This window comes from Rousettus aegyptiacus, unplaced genomic scaffold (genome assembly GCF_014176215.1).
Source record: "Rousettus aegyptiacus isolate mRouAeg1 unplaced genomic scaffold, mRouAeg1.p scaffold_m13_p_2, whole genome shotgun sequence".
Lineage (NCBI taxonomy): Eukaryota > Metazoa > Chordata > Mammalia > Chiroptera > Pteropodidae > Rousettus > Rousettus aegyptiacus.
Genome location: NW_023416295.1, coordinates 111,574,915 through 111,602,669, shown reverse-complemented (window position 1 = coordinate 111,602,669; position 27,755 = coordinate 111,574,915). Strand labels below are relative to the sequence as shown.

General features: G+C 37.4%; 1 protein-coding gene and 1 long non-coding RNA gene across 2 annotated transcripts in view; one reads left to right on the top strand and one right to left on the bottom strand.

Annotated features, from left to right (window-relative positions):
* Positions 1 to 279, bottom strand: part of E2F7 (E2F transcription factor 7) — a 35,282-nt gene extending 35,003 nt beyond the window's left edge. Inside the window, exon 1 of the mRNA XM_016138185.2 lies at positions 37 to 279. The gene's annotated coding sequence lies outside the window, so the exon portion shown is untranslated. The remainder of the gene's footprint in view (positions 1 to 36) is intronic.
* Positions 280 to 422: 143 nt separating this feature from the next.
* On the top strand, positions 423 to 27,755 carry LOC107507156. Its single transcript, XR_001596105.2, has 5 exons — positions 423 to 532; positions 1,371 to 1,438; positions 15,894 to 15,985; positions 26,124 to 26,275; positions 26,512 to 27,755. It is a non-coding gene; the product is annotated as an uncharacterized LOC107507156 (long non-coding RNA).

The following is a 27,755-nucleotide window of genomic DNA, read 5'->3' as shown; positions in this document are numbered from 1 at the left end:
GCCTGCCTGCCAGCGCTGTGGCCGCACGCTACTCACTCCCGCTCTGCATTGACTTCCTGGCTCTTCGGGGACCTCCACGGCCTCACACCCGCGCGGGATCAAAGGGACAAGGCGATCAGCGGCCGGGCGGCGACATCGGGCGGGGAAAGCCAAGCGCGCAGACCCCCAGTCCGAAAGCCGCGGGCTGGCGAGGACCCCGCGGCGCCCGGACAGCGCCAGCGTTCCGACACGCCGACCGCAACTGCAGCTCCGGATCGCAGTCCCCGGCTAAACCACCTCTGGCGCCTTGAGACCGAATTTGAGAATCCACCAATCAGCGGCGGTCGGCGGGGCGCCTCCGGCCAATCGCGTGGCGGCACAGCCCGGGCTCACCGCCCCCTCGGAGTCTTGGCGCTCCTGGCCGCGCGTTTCGCCCGCAGCCGCCCAATTGTTGCCGCCTGAGTCCCCCTCCCCCTTCCGGGTACCTGGAAACCTCGGGCTTGGGAGCCAATTCCTGCTGAAGACGCGGGCCAGGCGGCCGCGGGAAGCCAAGGTGGGGGGCAGGCGGGGCGGCGGGAGGAGGAGGAGGAGGGTTCTTTTGTTATACATAAAAGACCCGCTCAAGTCCCCTGGGCTTGCCGCGCGGGGAGACCGCGGGCACAGTCAGGGGTCGGGGAAGCAGATGGAGTTTGGAAAAACGATATACAAGCCCTGGATGCTGCTACCGCCACCTCCCGCCCCCCAGCAACCTGCGCAGAAGCCAAGTTGTCCAGGCTTGTTGGGGCAAACTTCCTAACACCGAACGCTGGTGCGACACGTGAACCATGGTTACCACTTTGCTGCGAGCAGATGGCATGCCAGTTAGCCCTGGAAACTAGACTGCAAGCAGAACCAGATGTTTTGTTTTGTTTTCTTTTCTTTTCTTTTCTTTTCTTTTCTTTTCTTTTCTTGCAAGTCCAGAAAAGTTTCTCAGTGGTGCTTCCATTTCAGAACATCGCAATAATTAGAAAGAAAAAAGAGCCTTATTAAATAATTTGCAATATGGACTAGCATTCTGGGAAACAGTCGAGAAAATTTCTTCAACATTACTGATTTGTATTAAATGTTTCACTTCCTTCAACTCTAGTTTCTTATTTAAAATGGAAATATTAATAGAGACAGCTGTGTGTGTTTTAATAGATGTAATCGTTTAGAACACTTTTACAGAAAAATTGAGCTGGACAGAATTCCTGTATATTTGGCACTCCCTTTCACCTATTTATTAACGTTTTACATGTGTATAATACTTTTGTTAAAATAAACGAACCAATATTGATTTATTATTCTTAACTGAAGTCAAATTAAGTCAGATTTCCTTAATTTTTACCTAAAAACTAAAAAATCTCTTCCAGGGTGCCACATTCCATCTACTCGTCATGTCTCCTTAGGCTCTTCTTGGCTGTGACAATTTCTCATACAGGTACTTTATTTGTTTTTGATGACCTTGACAGTTTTGAAGAATATTGGTAAATCATTTTGTGGGATGTCCCGCTATTGGAATTTGAGACAGCCTTCTCTAAAGCATCTCTGTAGCCATTTTCCTAAAAACCATATACTTTATAGTGAGGATATCATTCTTCTTCTTATCCTTTCAGTATCAAGTGCTCCACTTTCTACCCCTCAGCTCCCAAATATATATATTTTTAAACAGTCTGCATATTCTGAGACATTACTCCAACATTCTCATTTATATTGATGCTTTCAGGTTCCAGAATTTGTAAATAATCTGTCAATCTCTGTTATTCAGTTGATAACTGATGGTGGCTGGGAAATCAGGTCGGGCATTGAATCCCTGCATTTGGCCTTTCCATCTGGCCTGATCTTCCTTACAGAACCGTGGCTAAAGTAGTTAAGACTTCTGTGGGTCTCAGGGCTCCAAGAGTGTCCCAGCCCTCAGTGCAGAAATTACATTGTCATTTGTGATGTAGCCTCAGACCTAAGATAGCATCTGTTCTGCTATATATTTTTGGATGCAGCAGTCAGAGATCCACCTATATGCACGAGGAGAAGACATGCATCCTACTTCTTACTGGGATAAATATCAAAGAATTTGGGGCCATATTTTAAAACTGCCATACAAAGTTTCATGCTAATTGAAGTGTTTTACAGTTCTTCCCCAATAATTTCTGCCTGAAAGGTCCTCAACTTTGGCCCAGTGTGGTATTACCTATATGGCAAGAGTCCCCAGGGCCTGTGTTGTGCTAGGCCCATGGTTCTCAGCCTTATCTAGGCTTTAGAATTACCTGGGGACATTTTACAAAACACCAATACCTGAACTCTACACCCAGAGATTTCTAGAATTGGACTTGGATATTAAGTATTTTTAATGCTTACTGTTTTGTTCCTTAGCAGCCTGCTAGTTATTTGTATCAATTCCTTTGCCTACCTCTGACTCAGTGGTTTTAGAAATGGATTCTCAAGTCCCACCAATGAGAGTTGGGCTATGTTAACCTCAGAAGTGAGTGCAGAGGTTTCAGTGACCTGGGTCTTGCTGGTGTGTGGCTATATCACTGGTATTTGGAAGGGGTTGAGGTTGCAAATGAGAAATCTGATGGGTTTCTGGTAGAAGTATAACAGGAGAATGAGCAACAAGGGCTGTGATCAGGATAATATATACAGACGTTATCTGATATTCCTCTCTGCGAAAGACTTAATTCATAGCTTTTCAAACTTGCAAGTGATCTTTTACCTTTTTGGGTTCCAAATCCCAAGATTTATTATATTTTACAAGAAGAATATACTGTAGTGAAATATAATTCACGTTAGTGAGAAGTCTGAGTTGTGCAGTTAATATATAAGCTTCTTCAGATATTTTCCTTTTCTTCCTCTACTGCAAGCACTGTCATCTTGATGTAACGTCTGTCCACAAAAGTACAACCACAGAAGGGAATTAGAAACTGAGTTTTCAACATATGGGTAACAGGGGAACCTTGGCTTTACATCTTGACAATTCTTAAATCTCTTTGAGTGGATCAGTTCAGCATCTTGTTTAACTAAGGGCTGCCATTTAAAATGGCCTGTGTCTTCAGCCATTCATCAGTCTGGGAATATGACACATTTGTTTCTCTATCTGCTAGCAAGTTCAGAGAAGGCAGAAAATTTTTTCTGGACTGATCCCAAGCAATGTCAGGAAGAGAATGAGTCCATGATTGGTTCTTGATCATGGCCTTAGCATAAAAATATCAGATTAATACCAAAGGGCAGTGATGTCTCCCATCTCATATGATATCCAGATGTCCAGTTTCAAAGGGAAGTGCCTAAGCTCTGATTCTGTGTTTACAGGGAACAGAGGAAATTCATTCTTTATCTTTACAGGCGCTTTGTCACCCTTCGCACTATGGAGCATGGTCGGTTTCCTTATTGATTGTGTCATTTGCATTCTCAGTAGATGAAAAGATAGTATATTTAGTGTGCATGTGTGTGTGTGTGTGTGTGTGTGCGCGCGCGCGTGCGCTTGTGTGTGCGTTTTGAAGATATGGATGCTGGGAGGGGGTTGTGCTGTAACAAACATTCCAGATCACAACAGATAGGATGGATTTTGACCTAGGTTGAGTGTTTCTTGGAACAATGGGATAATAGAGAGTGTATTATGGGGCGCCACCTTACATGGTGCTACTTTTATGCTGTGGGTTTGGGTTTATTTTTTTGAAGGACCACAGTAAAAATGGGACAGTAAAAATGAGGATTCAATACTGCCCTTGAACTGAGATTCTGGAGAAAATGGGGGACAAGCTTCTTTTTAACCTCTAGATCCTTACCCAAAGGGAAGGAATTAACTTGAGGAATAGAGAGATGTAGTTCTAGACTAAGCTTGGCCATGAACGTTCTGGGTGACCTGGAACAAAATTTTTTGCCTATTTAGGCCTCAGCTTTCTCTTTAAAGTGGTAGGGCTGATTTGGAAGACTTCTGAAGAACCTGTCAATTGTCATTCTAAATACTCTTTGGATACTGAGGATATCTTCTTAAAACTGTTTGCTACTAACTCCTAATCACTTAGTGTGGATACGTAAGAATATTGCTGACTTTTAAAATTTGAACATGAAATCACTTTTTTATTTCTATATTTGGTGAAACTGAATACATCTCTATACATTACATTGTATATGTTTATACATACATAAATAATGAGAATGATAAAAAGATATCAGGCCAAAGGCTGACCTTTGTCACCTTCATTTTCCTAAACTTAGAATTAAATGGCTGAATGTAACTTTTTATATCTACCTAATAGCACTATTTTAATAACATTTATTCATTATACTACTTTATGGGACCAAATGAAAATGTTTTCATTGTGCAGCAAAAAGAGGAGTTTGGGGTTAGAGGCTCGGGGCTTGGAAACTTAAATTTAAATACTACAAATATTGCCTTTTTTTAACCAGAACTACCTTACCTATATAGGACCTTCCACCCTGGAAGAACTAGAGAAGTAGAGTATTGAGCCCAAATGGAGATACATTAGCCTAGGCCTTTGCCAAGGAATCAGGCAGAAATGTTCATGTACAAAAGTTAAGCTATCATTTATAAGAAGTCCCCATTAAAATGCAAACAGTCCCTGGAAAGAGTAATCATTTAACGAATATCATAACTGTAGCGTATGAAGGCATCTTTCTTCAGACTATATCTGGGGGTGAAAATGGGGTTAACCTTAAAGTATTAAACATTGTTCCTCTGATATACCTTCTATGATATACTAGACTTTCTGGCTTTCTTCAAAGACACTCCTGCCTCCCCACTGAATTCCGGGCATCCCCAGCCACACATACTCTCAAACACGGCCTTTCAACTTTCCCTGACACCTAAAGCCTTCACTGCCAGACGATGGTTTCTTTCTGCTTTTGCTTGTGGTTCATGACATCAGGTATCTCTAAGTACCATGGTTTCCTCCTGTCAATGAAGCTGTTGGCACTCAGAAGTTCAGGGATGCTCCGTGATGTCATTGTGCCTTCAATGGTGCCAGCTACTGCTGCTGCTATCAAGTAGAGCCAGACCTGGATCTTCGCTGCCTCTGGGACTGATGTTTCTGCAGCTAATGGTTCTGCAGGGTGCTGCTCCCACAGAGTATAGAAGGTGGCCTTGGCTGCCCTCTTGCCCTCCTCCTACCCTCCAGGGAAGTCATAACAGGCCAGTGCCTCTGTGCTGAAATAAGGAGTCAGAGAACAATCATATTCTGTTGGTGGTTATTTTTCACTTCTTATCCCTTTTCCTGAGTATTCTGTCATGGGGTGTTGGCTGGGGGCCAAATCTGGATAGCGGCCATTATGTTATACTGATAATTCCTCCCCTCCTCCAATGGCTGAGACATTGTAATTGGTATCTTTGGATGAATGATTTCCTAAGATGCTTCTTTCTACTCTTTTAGTCACAAACTAAGATGGCCACTAATGTCCTCACTACACTTATCTGGGTTTATTAGTGTGGTTGTAGGGAATAGAATCCCAAAGGGACAAGGCCCCGAGAAGAGTGAGCTCAGGGCAGGCTAAGTTGACTAGAGCAGATGTGAGAGAAATCACGTAAGATTGGAGATAGGAGCTGTTCCTTCCTTCAGGCAGAAACAAATGGGGGGGAGAGTCACTCTATATTTCTTATGGGGTCAGAAGGGAAAGAGCCTCCTGATGAAAGGAGAAAGATTCAGAAAGGCGTGTGGAAAATGGAGGAGTACATGACCAATTAATATGATCTCTAGATTATTATTCTTGTTAATGATTGAAAAGATATGAATAAAATCTGCAATGGACAAAATCTCTAGATAGAGCATACCTATCAAGTAAACTGCCACTTCCAAGATGGTAGAACAGAGACTTTTGCTTTTTTCCAATTTTCAGCTACACACATACATAAAAATGATACCATCTAGCACTGAGACCTATAAGATCCTACAAATTAGGACATATTCTTTTGGTCTACATGTTACTGACATACTTTAGTTCTTTTTCTCTCTTCTCCAGATGTCTGTTATTGACAGTGATTGTGCCAAAAAATTATTTCTTTTCTTTACTGTTGTTTTAAAAAGTCATGGTCCTTATCGAGGAAAGCATACTTTATGTAGTTTAGGTAAGTAAAGTATGAATATTTTTCTATTCCCTCTGTTTTTTTTTTTTGCAAAATATACAATATTTTGTTGTATTTATATCTCTTAAGCCTACAACTACTTAGTAAACTTGTCTAACATCCTTCGTGTGTATGTGTCTAATTCCTTTATGTTTCAGTATTCAACAGTTTTTTTAGCTGATGAAGTTAAATTCTGCCTCTCTTTTTGCCTGAAAGAGGATTTCTTCCTGTTTTCAATATGTAGTTTTACTGGATTTCTTATTGTTTGATTTTGTTCCCATGTGGCCACTTTTACTATTTTCTTAAGCTTGCCGAATTTGCTCTGGAAATTTGTTCTTCAATTTTACTGATTTCTTTACTTGTCTCATGGTTGTTAAATATTTTATTGATGTGTGCTAATAAAATAGCATGATGCTAGAGTATCCACTTAGAGTAATTTGCATTTGCTTTTTTACTAAATTTTTTGTAATCCTGTGTTTTTTTTTAAATAATTAAAATTTTCAACAAAAGTCCAACTTAGTGTCAACATAAACTAAGCAAAGTTGCTAATTGAAGAACAATACAGTTATGTAAACAATTTATCTTTTTTCCAGTGACTCTTATAATGGAATAAAAATTTACTAACTTATCTGAATCATAACTGGGAACATATTATAAAGAGTGGAAAGCAAACAATATTGCCAGTGTAACTATAAGGCTAAAATTAACCTCTTCCTTTTGCAAGAGATGAATTAAAATTTCACAATAGTAAGAAAATAATTTTGCTCTCGCCATTTTCTAATGATTCTCTTGTTAAATATGCAATTAGAAAATAAGTGAAAGAAACCTTCCTGCAGTCTGTAAGGCAAGCCACCAAATTTCCTGGTTGTAAAACTGACATCTCAGTACTTATCCTATTTAAAGAGATAGTCTAATTTGTGTTGGAGCCATCACAATTGACTGTTTGAAAGCATGCAAAACAATCCTATCTCTCTGGCCAGTGGCAATCTCATGGTTAATAGTAAAGATGGCACCGAGCTGACTATATTTTAATAGCATTAAATCTCAATGAAAAGTTTTTATGGGCGGGGTAACTCTGAAAGCATTCATAAGAGTTTAGATTAGTTTCGTTTACTTTTTACACATTAATAATATCTGTATTGAAGCAATAATACTATTATGCAACTACAGAGCCCTTTTTGACTGCAGAGGACACCAAGTGTTTTATGAGCTGCTAGGAGCCAATTTCTGCTCTTGATGCATGTGTAGCTCTCTGACTTGAGCCAGCCAGAACATGAATATTATATATGCCTGAATTGGAGACCAGGAGCTTTTGTCACTATCATAAAGATATATCCACACTCCAAACACTGCTTAGCACTTCTACCACCTTGGTTCTAAACCACCTTCATTTCTTCCCTGGGTTGTTATAATAGTCTCAAAACTGGTCTCTCTTTTTGCTGCCTTTCTGTAATTTGTTCCTAAGCACCAGCTACAGTAATCCTAATTAAAATGTCAGATCATGTCTTCCTTCTTCTCTCAACTCTCCAATGGCTTCCCGACTCATTCAAAGTAAAAGCCAAAGTCCTTACAATGGCCTACAAGGTCTTAATGATCTGGCGTCTTTTTATAGCTCTGATCTTATCACCTTCAACTTTCCCACTTGTTTGCTTTGCTTCACCCATGTTAAGCTTCTTGCTAATCCTTGGACACACTTATTCTCCTGCCCAAGGGCCATGCATTCACTGTTCCCTCTGCCTGGAATGCTTTTTGTCTGGAGAGCTGCATAGCTCTTCCCTTCACTTCTTTCAGAAGCATATCAATTAGGGTAATGTTAGCTTCTAAAGCAAAGAAACCTTAAATTTTCAGTGCCTTAACAAAACAGAAGTTTGCCTCTCACTCATGTAACAGTCTGATAATGGTCTTCCTGGGTGGTACTTGGCTTTCCTGTATGTGGTAACTCTGAGACCCAGGCTCCTTTCATTTGTGGCCATGCAATCTCTTTAGGCGGATCCCTGAATTCTCTGTTTCTAGCCAGTGGAAGTGGAAACAGACAGTGGACAAGGCATACATAACTTCTACTCACATTGTCTTGTGAGAGAACAACTAGGCACACAACCCCTGGATTCAAGAGGAGCTGTGATCATAACCACTGGCTCTGTAGTGTCATCCCAGCAAGGACAGGGAATAAGAACTAATGGGGCAGCTAGCCATTTCTGCCACAGACTCCCCTCTGGCCACCAAATATCTGTGTGGCTTCCTCCCGAAAGGAGACAACCCAAAGTTTCACCCAGGTCAGCACCCAGGATAAAGTCCAGGCACTCTGGATAATGTGTTCCTTTGGTTCTGAAACCTATGAATTCAAAGACAAATTGTCTGCCCACTTCCTACCAACAAAACTCATACAAAAAGTATGGAGCAGGAACAGGATAACCTTAGTAGAAACTCTTATTGGGAAAAGGGCAGACTGGGAGATACATTGCAGTAACTGGTCCACAGCAATGAGGGATCCAGCGAGGCTAGCATTGGGATGGCTCTCAGCCCTCGAGGTGGAGGAAATCCTTTATTAGAGTGTGGTCCTGCTCAATGGGCAGGACTTGCTTGTTTACTGTTCTCTATGGTCCTTGGCCCTGCCCTCTGAGATGTTCTTTCTTGTTCATTTATTCTTTCTGGCAATACCTGAGATCATCAGTAAGGAATATGACTTCCTTGGAGCTTGCACAGCTTTCACAGCCTTCTTCTTGCTGGTGGGTGTTTGAGGTCCCTGAGAAGATGGATGTTTTACAGTCATAGGCTTTTTAAGGTCTACATCACTATTCTTTAGAAACATTATTCCCTTGATTTCCAGTTAGTTCCATGTGTCAGTAACCATACCCAAAGTCCTTTCTTGGAAACGATTCCCAAGCTGGCTCTATTTCTTTTCTTTTTTGCCCCTATACTTCTCTCTCTCTTAATTCACTTGGGCTAACTTGGGGCCCCTTGAAGCAATAGATGTGAAGAGACATAAGTTACTACAAGCTGTGTTTCTGCCTTGCAAACCTCTTAACTAAAACAACTTAATGGATGCTTTTACTAAAAGCATTTCAGGTCTTATCGCCTACTGTTTGCTGCCTAGAAATAGCCAACTTTCCAAACCGGCAAGGCCCCAAACCCATCTTCATTTCTAGATTCTCTTTATTGTCTTTTACTTTTGCTTGCAAAGCAGCCGGTTTTTTCCAGAACACATTTCTTTGTTATCATCTTTGTTCAATGCAGAGAGGAGCATTCTGCATCTTTTATGTACTAATTTGTGTCCCCCAAAATTTATATGTGGAAGCCCTAATCCTCAATGTGACTGTATTTGGAGATAGGGCCTTTAAGGAGGTAATTAAGGGTCAAAGTAGTAATAATAGTGAGACCCTAATCCAATAAGACCTGTGTCCTTACAAGAAGTGGAAGAGACACCAGGAATATGTATGTAAGAGACAAGACCAGACAAGGCTCAAGTGAGGACACAGTAAGAAGATGGTTATTTTAAAGCCAAGGAGAGAGGTCTCACCAGAAACCAGCCCTGCTGGCACCTTGATCTTGGACTTCTAGGCCCTAGAGATGCGAGAAAATATGTGTCTGTTGTGTAAGCCACCCAGTCTTTGGCATTTTGTCGTGACAGCTCCAGGAGACTAATACAGCATGTATAGGCATTCTGAATCTTTCAAACTACTGTCTCTAATGCTACAGGATCACTAGGTACTAGTGCTTTCTTACAAGCATATATAAGTAATAGTTTTACTGCTGCTTAACATAGGTCTCTGATTTGCAGCTTCCACTTCCATTTCGTGCTATCTATTTACTTGATTGCTAAGCCAATTCTGTATATTTCAGTTTTTTTGTTTTTAATACGACTCTTTAAGGAATTATTTTCTGTAACAAAGAACTTCAACTTTGGAAGACCGATATGAATAAGTTCATTCTTCTCACATATGATAATAAAATGTGGGTGCTCCTGGTTGATGGGTGACTGTCCTCCATATGGAGATTCAGGGACTCACCTCCTTTCCTTTTATGGTTCTACCGTATTCTAGACCTGAGTTATTCACTGTGGTGCCACATGTGGCTGTTAAGTACTTAAAAGGTGGCTAGTAGCATTTCAAATGTGCTGTAAGTATAAAACACACACTAAATTTTGAAAAAAAATATCTCATTAATATAGTCTGTTGAATACACGTTGAAATAATTTTTGGAAGTACTGAGTTAAAAAATGCATTACTAAAATGAATTTCACCCATTTCCTTTTACTTATATTAATAGTAGTATTATGCTAATGTGGCTATTAGGAAATTTTAAATAACAAACATGGCTCACATTATATTTCCCTTGGAAAGCACTGTTCTAAAACCTCAGCATCTTTTGCTTCAGTTGGCAGAAAGGGAAGAGACAGTGGAGGAACCATATCGGATTCATAAAACCCCAGCCTAGATGTAAGACAGAGTACATATCTACTCAAAGTGCATAGGTGAAAATTGGTTATGCAGCTGTGTCTACATGCAGGGGTCCCTAGGAAGTGTAGTCCTAGTTCTGAGGCCACCTCCCAGTGACAGTTCTGCTCTAAAAGGGGCTGTGAATGTTTGTGGACAGCCAGCCCTCACCGATACAAGGTCTTTGCTCAAAAGTCGCCTCCTTGGTGAAGTCTCCCCTGATCGCTGCCTCTGCCAGGAGCCCCACCCCCAGCATTTTTTCTTTCCTTGTTTTGTTTTGTTTTTTTTTTCTAGAATATTTCCACCATTTGGCATGTCATGGTTCATTTATTTGTTCATTTTCTTTCTTTTTCACTATGTAAACTCCTTAAAGGAATTAAAGGTTTTTTTTTTGTTGTTGTGAAAAAATATACATAACACATAAAACTGATCATTTTCACCATTTTATTTGTATAGTTCATGGCGTTAAGTACTTTCTCACTGTTGTACCACCATCGCCACTGTCCACCTTCGGAACTCTCCATCTTCCCAAACTGAAACTTCGCATCCATTAAAAAATAACTCCCCTGTTCTTCCTCTTCACCCTCAGTCCCTGGCAACCACAATTCTACTTTCTGTCTCTACAATATGACTATGCTAAGTACCTCATAAAAGTGGAATCTCATTTTTTTTTTTTTTTTGTGACTGGCTTATTTCATTTAACATAATGTCTTCAAGGTTCATTCATGTTGTAACATAGATCAGAATTTCTTCCTTTTTAAGGCCGAATAATATTTCATTGTGTGTATATATAACATATTACTTATATATTCATCTGTCTGTGGGTTGCTTCTGTAGTTTAGTTACTGTGAATAATGCTGCTATGAATTGAGTATACAAATCTCTCTATGAGACACTGATTTCAATTCTTTTGAGTTTGTATCCAAAAGTGGAATTACTGGGTGATGTGATAGTTATATTTTGAATTTTTTGACGAATTCTCAAACTATTCTCCATTGCAGCCATACCATTTTACATTCCTACCTACAATGTACAGGGTTCTAGTTTCTCTACATTCTTGACAACATTTATTACCTGGCCTATTTATTTATTTATTTACTTACTTACTTACTTACTTATTTATTTAATAGCAGCCATTTTAGTGGGTGTGATGTGGTATTTCACTATGGTTTTGGTTTCTATTTACCTGATGATTAGTGATATTGAGTATCTTTTTGTGTCCTTATTGGCTATTTGTATGTCTTCTTTGAAGAAATGTCTATTCCAGTCTGAAGGCGTTCGTTTTTGTCTGTATATTCAATGTTGTGTCCCCAGTGCCTGGAACTGCGCTGCCACGTTAGGACACTAAAGGATTATATGCTGAACAAATTAACTATTGAGCGTTGTGGGCCTGCTAAGCCACAAATAAAGCATTGAGGAAGGAATTTAGAGTACTTGAGATGACATAGTTTAGAAACTGATTAATGTAGTCAGAGTAAATGATATGTCGTATTCTACCAGTACATAGGTATATGTTTAACCAGAGTTACCCATAACAGCAATGTCAACTTACAACACAGATTTTTAAATTTGAGCCGAAAGTTGCTACCCTGGCATTTTGTTTGCTCTGCACAGAATTTAAAGAATATTTTTGAGGATTTTTATTTTTTTATTTATCTATTTTTATTCGTGTCTGACTTTAAAAATTTGAATATTTTTACATCAAAAAAAATAAAAAATTTACTTTGCTATTCTCCTGTTTTTTAAGTTATACACTCTCTATTCTCTTAGTGGTTGTTATTTAATTTGTATCACTTCAGCATACCAGTAATAATAATTATATCAGTAATAATAAGTATAATAATGATAATAAATACTTTGTGAGGTTAAAAAAAGACAGAACCGAATTCTAGAAAACAAATCTATGTAAGCCAGGAGGGAGGATATCAGAGTTAAGTTTCTAAACTTCTTGTATTGTTTGGAGGGGGTTAAAATATTAAATGCAGGCTTGTTAGTTATTATGAATGCAAGGTATTATTTAAAAGATAATCAATAACAAGTAGATTTAGAGTCTGTAATCTTCAACCAGTAGAAGGAAAAAATCAAATAAGAAAGAAAACCACATTTCCACTCTTAGTTATATACCCAAAATAATTGAAAGCAGGGTCTTGTATAGACATTTGTACATCAGTTTTCATTACAGCATTATTTGGAATAGCCAGATGGTAGAAACAACCCTAATATCCATTAACAGATGAATGGATAAACAAAATGTGATACACACACCCCCATACCCATACCCATATATATGTGTCACATACAATGGAATGTTATTTAGCCATATAAAGGAATGAAGTTTTATACATGCTGCAATATGGATGAAATTTGAGGACATGATGCTGAGTGAAATAAGCCAGATGTGGAAGGACAAAGAGTGCATGATTCCACTTATGAGGATTATCAAGAATAGGCAAATTCATAGAGACAGAAAGTAGATTAGGGTTACCAGGGGCTGGAGGAAGGGAGGAATGAGGGTGTTATTGCTTAATGGTTACAGACTTTTTGTTTGAGGTCATGAAAAGTTTTGGACATAGATACTGGTGATGGTTGCACAACATTGTGAATATAATTAATGACACTGATTTGTACACTTAAAAATGTTAAAAATGGCAGATAGTACATTGTATATATTTTACCTTAAAAATAAAAAAAGGAAAGCAAACCAACGATTTGCCTGAAGAAAGAATAAAGAAACATAAAAAGGTACACATACATTTGAATATTTTAAAATATATATTCTAAATAAAACACTTAAGTCAAAAAGAAGTAATATAAAATATACTGAAATATACTTAGAACTCAATGATAATGACTTCAAAAGTGCATATAAAAGGATGTGCAGGAAAGATATAGAGTGAAATTTATAGTAATAAATGCTTTTTTTATGAAAAAGAATGTTGGTTGAAAATTAAGAAGCAAGGTATATAGTTAGGAAAAATATATGTACATTCATGGATTGGAGGAATCATAACTATTAGTTTCAAAATTCCCCAAATGGTTTTATTGATTTAACAATCTCAATTAAAATTCCAGCATCCTTTCTTTTGTAGATATTGGCATATTTATTATCAAATTTATATGGAAATGAAGATCTAACGTGTCTAATAAAATTTTGAAAAATAAGAATCAAGTTGGAAAATTTAAAGTACCTAAGTTTCAAGATGCTATGTTACAGAACTTAAATTAAGAAAGTGAATTATTAGTGTAAAATAGATATATAGATCAATGGACTACCATAGATAGTTCAGATACACACACACACAATTGTTTATTGGTAAAGATTTCAAGGTAACTCAATGGATCAAATTATAATGTCTTCAACAAAGGGTATTGGAATAACTGGCTATTTATGTGGAGTAAAACAAATTTTAGCACATAGTTCACACCATCTCCAAGGAGTATCTTGAAATTGATCACAGACAAAATTGTAAAGGCCAAAACGATCAAACTTCTAGAATAAAGTATAGGAGACAGTCTATGTGATGTTGAAGTAGGCAAAAGTTTCTTAGATAATATAAACCATAGAATTTTGTAAAAAGATAAGTTAGTATCAAAATTAAAACCTATTATTCCTTGAAAGAAACCATTAAGGAAATGAAAGGCATGCCACAGACTGGGAGAAATTATTCTAATGCATATATATGTAAAAGATACTTTGTATCCAGGATATATAAGGAAATCTCACAACTCAAAAATAAAAAGGTAAACAACCCAATAGTAAATGAGCAACGGAATTGAACAGATACTTGGCACACACACACACACAAATGATATAGAAATGGCCAATAAACACATAAAAAGATGTTTAGCATTATTGATTGTCAGGAAAATGCAAACTAAAACTACAGTAATATACTGTCACTCATTTCCCCGGAGTGTCTAAAAAAAAGAAAAATATTAACAATATCAAGTGTTGGTAAAGATGTGAAGCACTGAAACACATATTACTGGAGGGGATTATAAAAGGGTATACACACTTTGGAAAAGTTTTGCAGTTTAAGTTAAGCATGCAGTTATATTACCTAGAAATTCCATGTATATGTATTTATCTAAGATAAATGAAATATATGTCAACACAGTCTTGTTCATGAAATTCATAGCAACTTTATTCATAAAAGCAACAAACCGGAAACAACTCAAAGTCCAGCAACAAATGAGTGAATAAACAAACTGTGGTATGGCTGGCCATACAGTGAACACACATAACATGGAAGAATCTTAAAAATATATTCATTAAAGAAGAGTACACATTGCGTGATTCCATTTACTTGGAATTCTAAAAAGTGAAAATAACCTACTGGTACAGAAAGGTGATAACTGGTTTTCTAGGGTCAGGAGTGAGATGAGATTGACTGCCAAGAGCCACAGTGAACACTTTTAGGTGAGGAAAATATTCTATATCTGGATTATAGTGACCATTACAAATTGTGGTAGTTATAAATGATCAAAACTCTTCTAATGGTATACTTAAAATAAATATAGTTTACTGTATGTGAATTATACTTTAATAAAGTTGATTAAAAAGATGGGTGTCAAAATGATCAATGTCAGATCCCCTCAGCTTAGTTTAACACTGCTGTTTTGCAAAGGTGGAAACTATTCTTGGAAATATGGCTGCTAACTTGAGTGCTACAGTCTTGAGTGCTACATCAGGGAGTCTTTGAAATTATTGGTGGAGCTACTCCCTTCCAGAAATTTCTCTGATTGCTCTTTTTACTGCCATCTGTTGTTGTTTCAGTGAATATAATAGCTCCTAAATTACCTGAAGATACTAACTGGAATTTTATAATAGTTCTCTCTATTCTCTGACTTATCGCTATTTCCTCTGTAGTTGTAAGAATAAGTAAAAAAAGTAAAGTCCTAACTGGTCAGGATTCCTCCTCCCCAACCCCAACTTCTCCTTTCTCCTGCTACTGAAGACCTTGCCTTGAGATTAATGATGAAGAAAGATTCCATGTGGTCCTAGATTATATGCTTATTTGAGATATAGTACTTATTTCTAGGGTCAAATTATAAACCTGATTTCAAGTTCTAGGAAGAATAGAGGATAGTAGAAAACTAGAAAAGAAATATATTTATTTCTGTATTATTAATGATTTCCTAGAATTATTCACAATTATTACATCTTTATTTGAGTTGTTTTGGTTCTGATTTTTTCTTTTGTCCTTCCACCATTGCTTTTGTAATTAATTTATATTATTATAATACTCACGAATAATTTTTATCTAAAATGGTCTTACCCAAAATCAATCATCAGAATATTTTCTTCCATTTAAGTTTGTTTACATTTTGCTAAACAGATGACAGTTTTAGTTTTAACCTTTAATTTTAATACTGTCAAAAATTACCAGGTACCTACTGTTTGCTGTGCAGTTATACTGGAACTGGAAGAGTCAAGATAATAACTGGACCTGTCTTCCCAGCAAGAGAGACAAAAAGAGAGGTAATTTAATAAAATGCAGTCCCACATCATAGAAGTACACTTAATAGGCCATGAGAACCTGTTGAGAAAACAATAGATTCTGACTTCGGAGAGGGAACTAGAGAGAGCAAGTGGCTATAAAAGGCTGAATAACCTAGAGGCGATAAAGGAGGATGGGCAGTTTACATAGAAGCGAATGGCATAAGCAACGAATCGGGGAATTTTTGCTCCCATTGTCTGGGAAACTTGAATCGAGGTTATTGCAACAAATTTAACATGATAATTTCGAATTGCATTTTAGATTTTCACAATTATTCACGAAATCAATACATCCAAACTGAGCTGTGCTAAAGAACGGAGGCAAGAGGATTATATAGCAAATGGAGTGAACTTTCGGAGTCCCAGAGATAAGCCCACGTGAGTGTGCCACTCCTGTAAATGTCAGCCATCATATGCATTGTAATGGAAAAAATATAGAACATTAGGTTTAGAACATCTAGACAGTAATTCAAGGCATTGTTGAAATCACAATAAAGAGAAACATTTTATAATTTGGGGAAAACGAAAGAAAGTGCACACAAGGTGACTGTATAAATAACAGTGCCATTGGATTTACTTTTTTTTTTCCCCCCCAAAACCCATACCTTTGTGCTCCTTCTCAAAGAAGAAAAAATTCATGGGTCCTTTATGAAGGATGGTTTAGATGTAGAATTCTGACCATCACATTGCTCACGTTAGTTATAAGGGTAGCATAAGCCTGGGCAAGCAGTTCTAGTCCTGAGCATGTACCTAAGAGAACAAGTCATAGCCAGACCTGATGGCTTAAAACCACAGCAGCCTATTGTTTCTCAATGTTAATTTGAATTCAGGCAGGGCTCAGCTGTACTTTTTCTCTGCTTCATGTGATTATATCTGTGATTATTCATTTGGCTAAAAGCACCTGGGAGCTCAGCTGAAGTTGGGACGTGCAAGGCCTTTTGTCTCTCAGGGCCATTTTCCATATCATGCAGTGTTCAGTTTGGACTTTGTTACATCACATTGTCTGGTTCATCTTTTCATCCAATCTTTGTTTTATTCCTCTATGCATTCCCTAAACTCTCAAGAAATATGTTTCATAAGACATGGTCATGGTGTTCTTTCTTGCCCCTCTGTTTACCTTCTGCCCACTGAAATCCCATGTCCACTACTACTTTCTCAGTGAAACCTGTGTGACATTTTTTTTTCTACCTGCTGTAATTCATACCCTCTGATGGCTGCACATCCACTTCTTCCAAGCTCTCCCAGAATGTTATTTGTTATTCTGTCTTATGTTTTGTCTAGCCGTTCAGTTGTTCTGAGAAAAGCTTGGCCCTCTCCATGAGTACTTATTCCATGGGCCTACTTTTGTGTGGTCCTGTAGTATCTTCTCTGAAGACATATGTCCTATTTAGATGTCTCAACTTTCATATGAGAATGCCAACTCTCTATATTTTGGCCGACCAAGGAGACATATGAAATTGAGCATTGTTAAATAATTTGTACTCCAAGTACTTGTCAGAGGTTATAACCTAGAATTCTCTGCTGCCCAGTACCTATCAAAAGCTCAGTTGTGAAAAGTAATATGTATGGAGAATTGCCTGAAGGATATGCTGCCCATCTATTCTCTAGACACACTCAGGTTTATTCCTGGATGAAGCTAAACCAAGAGAGCGCAGCAGCCTGAAATACTTTTGTTTTAGTTCCCCAGAGAATAGTTTTTATGGAGTTGCCCTTGGCATTATGCCATTGGCTTTCATTTTGATAGACATTATGAGGAAAAGCCTGTGGAAAAGCCTGTTTAACTCTTTGCCAATAAATTTGAAAATCTAGATGAAATCAATTTTCTAAAAACATAAAAATTATCAAAATTGACTCAAGTAGAAAACCTGAATAGACCAATGACCATGGAATTAATTGAAAAAGGTTGCCTGCCAAAGATTTATTCTCCATCCAGAGCTAGGCCCATTTCTTTTTTTTTTTTTTTCAAGTGGATATCTATTTTGTTTATTGGCCTAGTGATTGTGTCCCTCTATATATCTTTCTCTCTTTTTCCTTATATTAGTCAGTACTGCTCCTTCCTTTGAGGATGGATTCTCTCTCACCCCAATGGTATTATACCCTGATAGAGAATTATAGTACACTGATTTCTGGCTACAGGAGTAAACCCACCATGTCAAACAATATTTGCATATATCCTGTATATATTAATTCAAGGTGGGACAGAGGACCAGACAGAGTTAATCAGAGCCCTTTACTATCATTATGTTTTCATATCTGTGGGAAAAGTTCTCTTCTGGGTTGATCAATGGAGGTGATGTAAGCTGGGAATGGTATGGTCACAGCTCCCTGTCTCACTTAAATTAAGCCATTTGCAGTGGGGGTGGGAGAGAGACAGGGATCGCGGCACAGATAGACACAGAAACTCTCTGACTGAGAGATGGAAATTTACAGAGACAGGCACACATACAGATATAGAGACATAGAACTCAGATACAAATGTAAAAAAAAGAAAAACGAAAGGTTCTAACATTCTCTGAGTCACTAGTGCTACTCCTGTCTTTCTTATATGTAGTGCAAAACATTAATTAATTAATTTTTTTTTTTTTTTGCTAAAGCTGGTTTAAGTATCTTTCACTTGTAAGTGAAATACTTCTGATCAAAATTGTTTTACGAATGAACTTAAAAAGTAAGGGACAGATAATTCCTTTGTTCCTTTCACTATTCCAAAGCACAGAAAAAAATAACTCCACAAAATTTGTCTGTCTGTTTTATAAGGCTAGCATAACTTTGATATAAAAATTGAAAAAATTCTAGCACATAAAGAGAACAATGAATATACACGACTATAGATGCATATATCCTGAATGTAATGCAGAAGATATCTGTTTCCTTGTCTTCATAGGATGACTCATTGGCCCTGTACTGTCAGGGCAGAACTCAACCCCTTTCCTGGATTACTCAGAAAACCCAATAACATATCTGTTGGGATAGACAAGGTTTTGTATGGTAACAGTCCCAAATTCTTAGTGGTTAAAACAAAGAAAGATTATTTCTTTCCTACTCTATTGAGCGTCAGCTGGAGATTTTCCCACTTAGGGATATAGGCTTTCAAAGTGTCACCTGTTTGGAAAATTATGTAGTGACTGGTATCAGAGGAAGGAAGCATGGGGAACCATTTTCTGGCTTTTAATGCATTGTCACAGAGTGGATATACACAATTTCTTAGATAACATTGGCCAAGGTAAGTCACATGTTTGTATCTAAATTTTAAAGATTGATTTAAAACAATCCTACATTAATCCTGGAAGCAGAAAGGACTGGAGTATTTACAAATCGTCCTAACGATTATCAGAGAACTCCATTCTGGCCACCAATTATTTGGTTCACTCTCCTTTCTACATTCAAAACACAAGTGTCCATTTTCCAAGGGATACTACTTAAAATTCCCATAGTGTAACAAAATCAGACTCGAAGTCCAGGATTTCTGTGTGATGTATGATGATCTCTTTATCAAGAATAAGGTAATGCCTATTAGTCTCTATCAAGCCTGAATGTGACTTCTTTTGATGTGGAAACTTGTAAACCTAATTGTTATCTTCTCCTCACTTACTCAATATACACAGGGATTGGGTAATAGGAAAAGATCCCCTTTTCTTGATGTGGGAGGTTTTCCTGATCAAGTCCTGATTTGGCTTCCTTGATCATTATTCTTTATTATTCCTAGTGTCTAACCCAGAGAAATTCTTCTTTTTCTATTATTCTCTCTGGTCATATCAGAAGGGGATAAGTGGGACTCTATCCTTTATTGGGACAAGTAGCTTTATTGGCCCACTTCCTGTCCAGTAGAAGACTGGGAGCTAGGATTTAAGTCTAGAACAGTCATAATTATTTTTAGTCCAGGTTGGTACTTTTGTAATACAAACCTCTCTAAAACATCCATGACTTCTTTCCTATTTGATTTCAATCAGCTCCATATGCTACAATTCTTTTCTGGCCATAATTCTCATATTTGCTTTGTACTACGTGTTTTCTCACTGTATAACATAGATCTTCATCTTTTCATGCTCCAACAATGTTTTCTTTACCACCCACCTTCCACTGCTTAATCCAATGCCAAATATTTTAGGTTTTTTTTTTTTTTTCATACAGCAACATTCCACTACTAGCTGTCAATTTCCATATCAGACAGGATAGACCAGGTTAGGCTTCAGTAACAATCTAAACATTTTAGTGGCCTAAGATAACAAAGATTATTTCTTGCTCGAATTGTGTGCATCACAGGTTAACTGTGGGCTCTACTGTACATAGTTCTCATGTAGGGACATAGGTCGTCATAGACTCCACTACCTGGAACATGGCCAGTAGCCATGGCAGGAAAAAGGGGATGTGGAAAACCATGCATTGGCACTAAAACTTTTTGTCTAGAAATAACCCATGTTACTCTCAATTACACTTATTAGTCAATAATAAATTCACAACTAATTTTAAGAGATTTAGGAAATTAAATCCTGCTTTATGTCTAGAAGTTCAGAGAAATAGACTATCTGTGAGTTCATCTCATAAGTCCCCCGACCCCTGCCACACACACACTGTAATATTAATGATCTTTGTGAACTTTATTGAAAACGTGTGGGGACCAAAGACAGAATTATATCACATGGTACATAGAGAATCTTGCAGAAAAATTCTCATCTGAAAATTTTCTTCTTCCTTGTTTCTTTCTCTGATGTCACTAATGTTTTATTCTTCTCTTCTTCTCTCATGCCGTCCTCAGCCTCACTGGCTCCACTTCATCACTCTCAATTTTTCTACTTGGGACTTAAAATTCTATACTTCTTCATTATGGAGAGCAAATTTCATTATAATTGTTATTTGCACATTCTTTCTCGGTCTTATATACCATCCCAAGAGACTTCTAAAGCATTTCTTCTGAACAAATATAGCAATAAGATTCCAGGTGAATGCAATTTCCCCCATCTTATTACATTAATAATATATTAGCAACTCAAATATAACATTACCAAGTATATTTTTTCCAGCAATGAAAGATAAGTTAGCATTATTATATCTGTTATTTCAATATCTTATATTAATAGGTTAAAAGAGAATACCTACATGATCGTCTGGATCTGCTCTGTCCAGTATGGTTGAGACTAGCCCATGTAGCTATTCCAGTTGAAATTATTTAAAAAATTTTGTTCTTCATTCTCACTAGCCACATTTCAAGTGCTCAATAGCCAGCCACATATGGCTAGTGGCTACAATAGTAGCACAGATATAAACATTTCCATCATGTGGAAAGTTCTATTGGACAGTGCTGATCTAAATAAATGCTCGAGTCATTTGATAAGATAGTCATTTCTGATTTTAAAATTTTAATAAATTAGAAGGAAACTTTCTTAAGTTGAGAAATAGTATCGAGAAAAAGCCAATGGTAAATATTTTAAGTAGTAAAATATAAGTAGTAGTCCCATTATGTTCAAGAAAAAGGGTGATCATCTCAATTGTGATTGCATCTGTTAGGATTAGGTTTGGTTTTATTTTTCTTTCTTCTCTTGTTCAAGAAAACTGTAGCAAGGCAATTAAGGATGGAGGGGTGGGTCAATCTCCTGGCCTCTTCAGATTCATTCTATCACTCCTAAGGTGTGGTTTTCATTTTCATACTTTAAGGTGACAACTCAAGTTCCAGATATCACATCTGTATTTAAGGCAGAAGGGTGGAGAACAGGACAATGGGTATAGAAGAAAGGAGGCAATGTGGTATCTACTGTTTTTAAAGAATGCTCATGAAAGTTGCCACATGGTACTTCTGACATTGGCGAGTAATTGGTCCATAGCCACACTTTGTTGCCAAGATTGCTGGAACTGTAGCCTTTATTCTGAGTTGCCATGTGTTTATCTAAAACCTAGGGTTTCCTATGGATGAAGAAGAGAACAGATACTAGGGGACAACCAGTACTTCCTGCCTCACCGCCTTATTTAAATTGTTCTGGAGATTTTAATCAAAGCAGTAATATGGGAAAACAAAGAATTATAAATATTGCCAAGAAATGGATGCGATTATTTTTCTCTTCAGAAGATATAATTAAATGCCTCAAAATCCAATTGAATCAATTGCAAAATCTATTAGAATGAATAAGAGAATTCAGTAAGATGTGGGAAATGTACAAAAATCAAGAGCTTTATGATTGATGTTTAAACCTATGAGAGGTGGGAAACATAATGAAAAAATATGGAAAAAATATAATGCCTATGGATAAATTTAGCAAGAAATGTATGAAATCTATATGAAGAAAATCATGAGAGCTAATTGAAGGGACAAAAAGAAGATCTAGGTAAATGAAGATTCTTGGCATGTTTCTGGATGTGATGGCTCAGTGTTATAAATTCTCCCAAATTTGCAAATTTCATATCATTCCATTCAAAATTTATATTTTAACTTGTCGAGTTAATGGTGAAATTTATGTTATGATTGAGAATAACATGATAAACAGTGAGGGGCATGTTCCCTGGTAGATGTCAAAATGTTAAACTACAGTAATTGAAAGTGTGATATCAGCTGAGGGATTGGTAATGGGACAAAACAGAATTTGGGGCAAGGTATATGCAGCAGATGGGAGCAGTGTAATGTGCGACCTTGAGAAAATTCTTAAGTACTCTGTATTTCAAATTTCTCATCTATAAAATGGGGATGAAGTGGTCCATACTACATAGAGTTGCTGTAAGGACAGTATGTGTGAAGTGTTTAGAACAATTCCTAGCCCGTTGTAAGCACTATGAGAATGTAAACTATTATTAATGCCAGAATTTAATATATTATAAAGGTGTCATTAAATCAATGAAGAAAGAATGTTTTTAATACATGCCGTTGGTGTAGTTGGCTGACATTTGGAAAGAAAGAAAAAAGAAGGAATGAATGAAGGGAGGAAAAAAGAAAAGGAAGGAAGGAAGGAAGGAAGGAAGGAAGGAAGGAAGGAAGGAAAGAAGGAAGGAAGAAAGGAAGGAAGGAAGGAAGGAAGGAAGGAAGGAAGGAAGGAAGGAAGGAAGGAAATTAGAACTCTAGCTTATATTCATTATAAATTAAATGGTATAGATTAAATATTTAATTATAAAAATCCTCATGAAAGTACCAGAAAAATGAGAAAGAACTATAAAAGTATTCTTGGAGTGTGGATGGTCTTTTAATATATTAGTCGTATTTTTAGCATGATATCAATGCAGTAAGCCATAAAAGAAAACATTGTCAGATTTCACTGTCAATCAAAAAGAAAGTTGAGATAAAGTGATGGGGGGTGGTGATGGTGGCATGAGACAGTGGTTAGGCAGGCAAGGGATAGTAGATCAGAAAAGATTTAAATACAATAAAAAATTTTATGTCTAACTTCTTTTGTAAACTGTGCTACATATATGGTTCAAATTTCTATTTTGAGTTGCTGCACTTTGGTAGCAGCAAAAGTCAATGAACATAATAGCTTTTACTTTTTAATTTTGAGGGATATTTACTTTAAGCAAATTTGTTTTAAATGATTGCTTCTACTTTGAACCATGTATTCAACAGATGCTTGTAGTTTTAAAAATTGGATGATAATGATGGGGAAAACATAACTATTATAAATCAAATGTAGAAGATAGCAACTTATTAGAGTAGCTTGGCTTTTTCAGATTCTAAATTGGAAGTGGGTTGTTTTGATGAAGGAAAGATAGCAACATTTTTAAAATATAATAGTTGTTTTTATAAAGTACATTTAATCTGATGGAAATAACCACTGCAACAGTCATTTGTTTAGCTCTTTAGAAAATTATATAAATGTAAAAAACTAAGGCAAAAAGGGTAGAGCTTGATATTACATCAGATATGTACTATTCATTATGAGGAAGAGTGCTGTAAAAATGTAGAATTCTAGAGGGTATAGTTTCTATGCAAAAATTGATGTAGTGGATCAGAGGTTGTTTGGCATATATCTACTGACTTTTTAATTTAGAGACATTCAGATTTATTATATCAATCTGGCTGCTAGCCAGATCGTGTAATACTCAAAGCTCTGATAACATGTAAGTGTGATAACATACAAATGATCTTTACAGAAATAACTGATTACTTGGATTTTCCCCTCCCCTTAAATGCCCAAGAGTTTGAATCCCAGGGAAACATAAATGGATTTATACGTTTCACTTAAAAGGGTTCTCTGAGAATTATAACATCAAAGTTACTGTGGCTACTCGTAGGTATTTTCATTAGCTGCACAACATGAAAGAAATTAATTTTAAAAAGAAGTTAAAAGCGAGACAGTCAAGTATATTTGATATCCTTTGTTTTATGAAAGGATACAAACAAGTTCAGATTTTCTTCCCCCAGGATGGTAGAGCTGTTCACACAATTCATTTCCATGAAATAACAGGGTGTCCTGTGTTTCTAATTAGAACTGTTAATTTATTAATGCCTTAAAAACATTGTTTCCCCATCCTCCAATGTGAGGTATTCATTGGCGATATGGTCATCTTATTCACCCCCTCTCTCCTTCTTCCTCTTCCAAATAAATAGAAGTTTCCTGGAATGGGTCACATAATGGTAAACACTGGCAGCTGCTGCTGTTTTTGTGTTGGGAGGTTTCCATTTCTTTAACATTTCAGATCTGCTTTCCAGGCTTGACATCCTTAATCTGGCATCTCGGTAATTTATTTGGGGCCTTGCATGCATTGTGGTCACCTTCATTTTTTTCAAAGAAACAGATGACTGATGGATGTGAACTTTTCTCCTCTACCCCTCATCTCTAATCTTTCTCCAAACAATATCAGAGTGGCAGTTAATCTCCTATCTTCTTACCCTTACTGAAGTTCAGTTTTCCCTAGCAAGGTTCCTCCTCTCTGCCTCCCCTTCAGGGGTGTCACATGGAGACTGCTTAAACATTTCCTCTTATGGTCCAGAGCCCATGGGCTCTGAAGCAGCACTGGACCGTTTCCACTATTGCCATCACCTCTGGCAAATCATCTCTCATCTTTAAGCAAAACCCCCTTTCATTTGGACTATGCCTGCTGTTCATACCACCATCTAACTTTGTTCTGGTTGTTATACAGTTGAGGTTACTCCTCATTTGTTGAGGGTTTTGGCATCTGGATCATAGTCTTCCAAGTCATGCCATGATCCTGGGTGACTTTACTATATACTTGGATGATAAATTCAATACTTTGGTCTCAAAGCTTCTTGCCCTTCTCATATTACAACTATCTGCTGGGCCCAATCTGTACCACCTCTGCAATCTTTAATTCAGTCTTTGCCCCTAGCCTTCAATCACCCAAAATCTGACCCAATGCTTCTTACCACTTTTTCCTTTTTTAAAAAATCCTACTCTCAATTTATTTCTTCCTTGCAGTCTTAACATGCCCAAATCTCTTCTATATAAAAAAACAACTTCATCCCTGATCACAAGCCAACCTCTAGCTTTCTCCTCATATCTCCTATTCCGAGTCAAATGCCTCACATGAATTACATTTATTTTCCATCTTGTCTCATTCTTTAGAGTCAGGCGACTAATTCCACTAAGTCAATGAAATAAATGGCCATTTCTGGCCATCATCTCCTAATTACCCAATTCAATGAACTGTTTTCGTACTTCATCATAGTTAATTTCACTGCAGCAGTTGACCCACAGTCAACTTTCCTTCCTTGGCTTCTGTAGCACAGTACTCTCAGGGTCAGCTCATGATTTTTTCCAGTCTCCTTTGCCAGTTCTTTTTCCTGTTCTCACCCTAAAATTAGAATCATCCATTTTTTCTCTTTTTATATGTGCTCACTGGATATCTCATCCTCCTCTGTGACTTCCATTCATAGGCTGAGGATTTATAAACTCTAAAGGGATGTGAGTGAATGAATGAATGAATGTAAACAATAAAAGTTGCCTCAGGACTGATTTAAAACTGCTAATAAGGACACAAGAAAATCCAATTGAGTAGTACGAAATAAATATGATGCAAAAGGAACACAGGAAAATAAGGGAGAAAACAAAATATCACCCAGGAGGAGTGAGGCTAAATAAATAAGGGAGAAAACAAAATATCGCCCAGGAGGAGTGAGGCTAAATAAATACCCACATCCTTTTGATAGATCCTCTTTATCTCTCCTATCTCTATCTCTGCTTCCCAGCCCCACCACCACTATTTGGGTTCAATCAGGACATTATCATCTCTTGCCTGAGCTACTACCACATTGTCTCAACTGGCTTTTGGCCCTGGCCTGGATCTTTCTCCTTCAATCCAGTTTCCATCTGATTTACTACAGTGATTAGCACATAGCAGGTAGGTAAGTATTTTTATTGGATCGATTCATATGTGGATGAATGAATGTACATACATGTAGATCTTATAAGGGGCATGTTGTAATGCTATTCTGTAATATCAGAAGACTTGTATCCATACTCATTCATGTGCTGTCAGGATTAAGGCAAATAGTTGTGCAGAGTGGTAAGTAACAAAGTGTTCTTCCTCAGTTTTTGATCTTCTTCTTTTTTTTTTTTTTTTTATCTTTCTTGTAGGCAGACCCTTGAGGAGACCAAACAACTCCCTTTTTACATTATTGTTAGAAGAAACTCCCAGAGGCCTAAAGAGGAGAAGAAGGAAGAGATAGGTAGCCTTATGGCAGCTGTGCACCCGCAAACAGCCTGGGGAAGGGAAGTAAAAAATTAACTCAGAAAAGCAGTCAAGATTTAAGTAGGCTCAGCTGTGGAGATGCTCATGGGAGGAGAAAAAAGGAAGAAACCTCACCTGTAACTGGGTGTTATTTATTGGGAGAGGATGAAAGGAAGAAATTGATATGAGTGTCAAGAATATATGGGAATGTGTGAGGGAGCCCATATGAAAAATTTAAGATGAGTACATGAAATGGTAATTGGTTGAGAGTATAAAGGCTCTTGATAGGAATAATTACATTAAGGAGCTGACAGCTACAGTCCATCATCTGCTAGAAGTAGGTTGGCTGCTATTGTGCTTACATCCAGGTAAAACAGTGCCATGAGTCGGCTAATTGAAGAAGGCTAGAAATCCATGGAAACCTCATTTTGAGTTCATCTCTACTAAGCCTGTGTGTGAGAGAAGGGAATGAGCAAGAGTAAGAGCTTTCAGTAAGCATCGCTTTATTTATGATACTGGTCCTGGCAATTCACAGGAAGCAGTATGAGTCCATCAATACTGGTCTACTGAAGGACTAAGCCAGGCAGGAAAATCGATTTTGTATTGGGTACCAACACTTGTTAAATAGCAAGGTTGTGACTTACCGAACAGGCTCCATCTTACAGGAACTGCGCATTGACCACTAGAGAAGATTTCCTGGAGCAAGAACATTTACTTAAATCTCTTAAGTCATGGAGCCACCCCTTTCTACTTAAAGGCATATTTCATCTCTTACTTCTTTTTGGCCAAGAGAAAAGAGAAAGTAAGAAGAAGGTAAGGTTACTACCTTATTAAATATCAAATGATAGTAGTAATCATATTAAGAGCTAACATATTAAGTAAGTACTCACTGTTTAGAGCACTGGTCTCAGTGCTTTCTTTGTATTATTTTTAATTTAATTGTTTCAACAATTTTGGCATAGGTACAATTTGCTGTTACCAGGACACAGCTCCTTACAAGGCAGTGGAAGATCACAATTATGGGAATATGGGATTCCAGCTGGTCACACTACTTCTGTGGTTAGCTGGGTGATCTAGGGAAGACAGTGTACTTGCCTGTAAATTGTAGATATAATAGCTATCTTGAAAAGTTGTATAGGATTAGAGATAA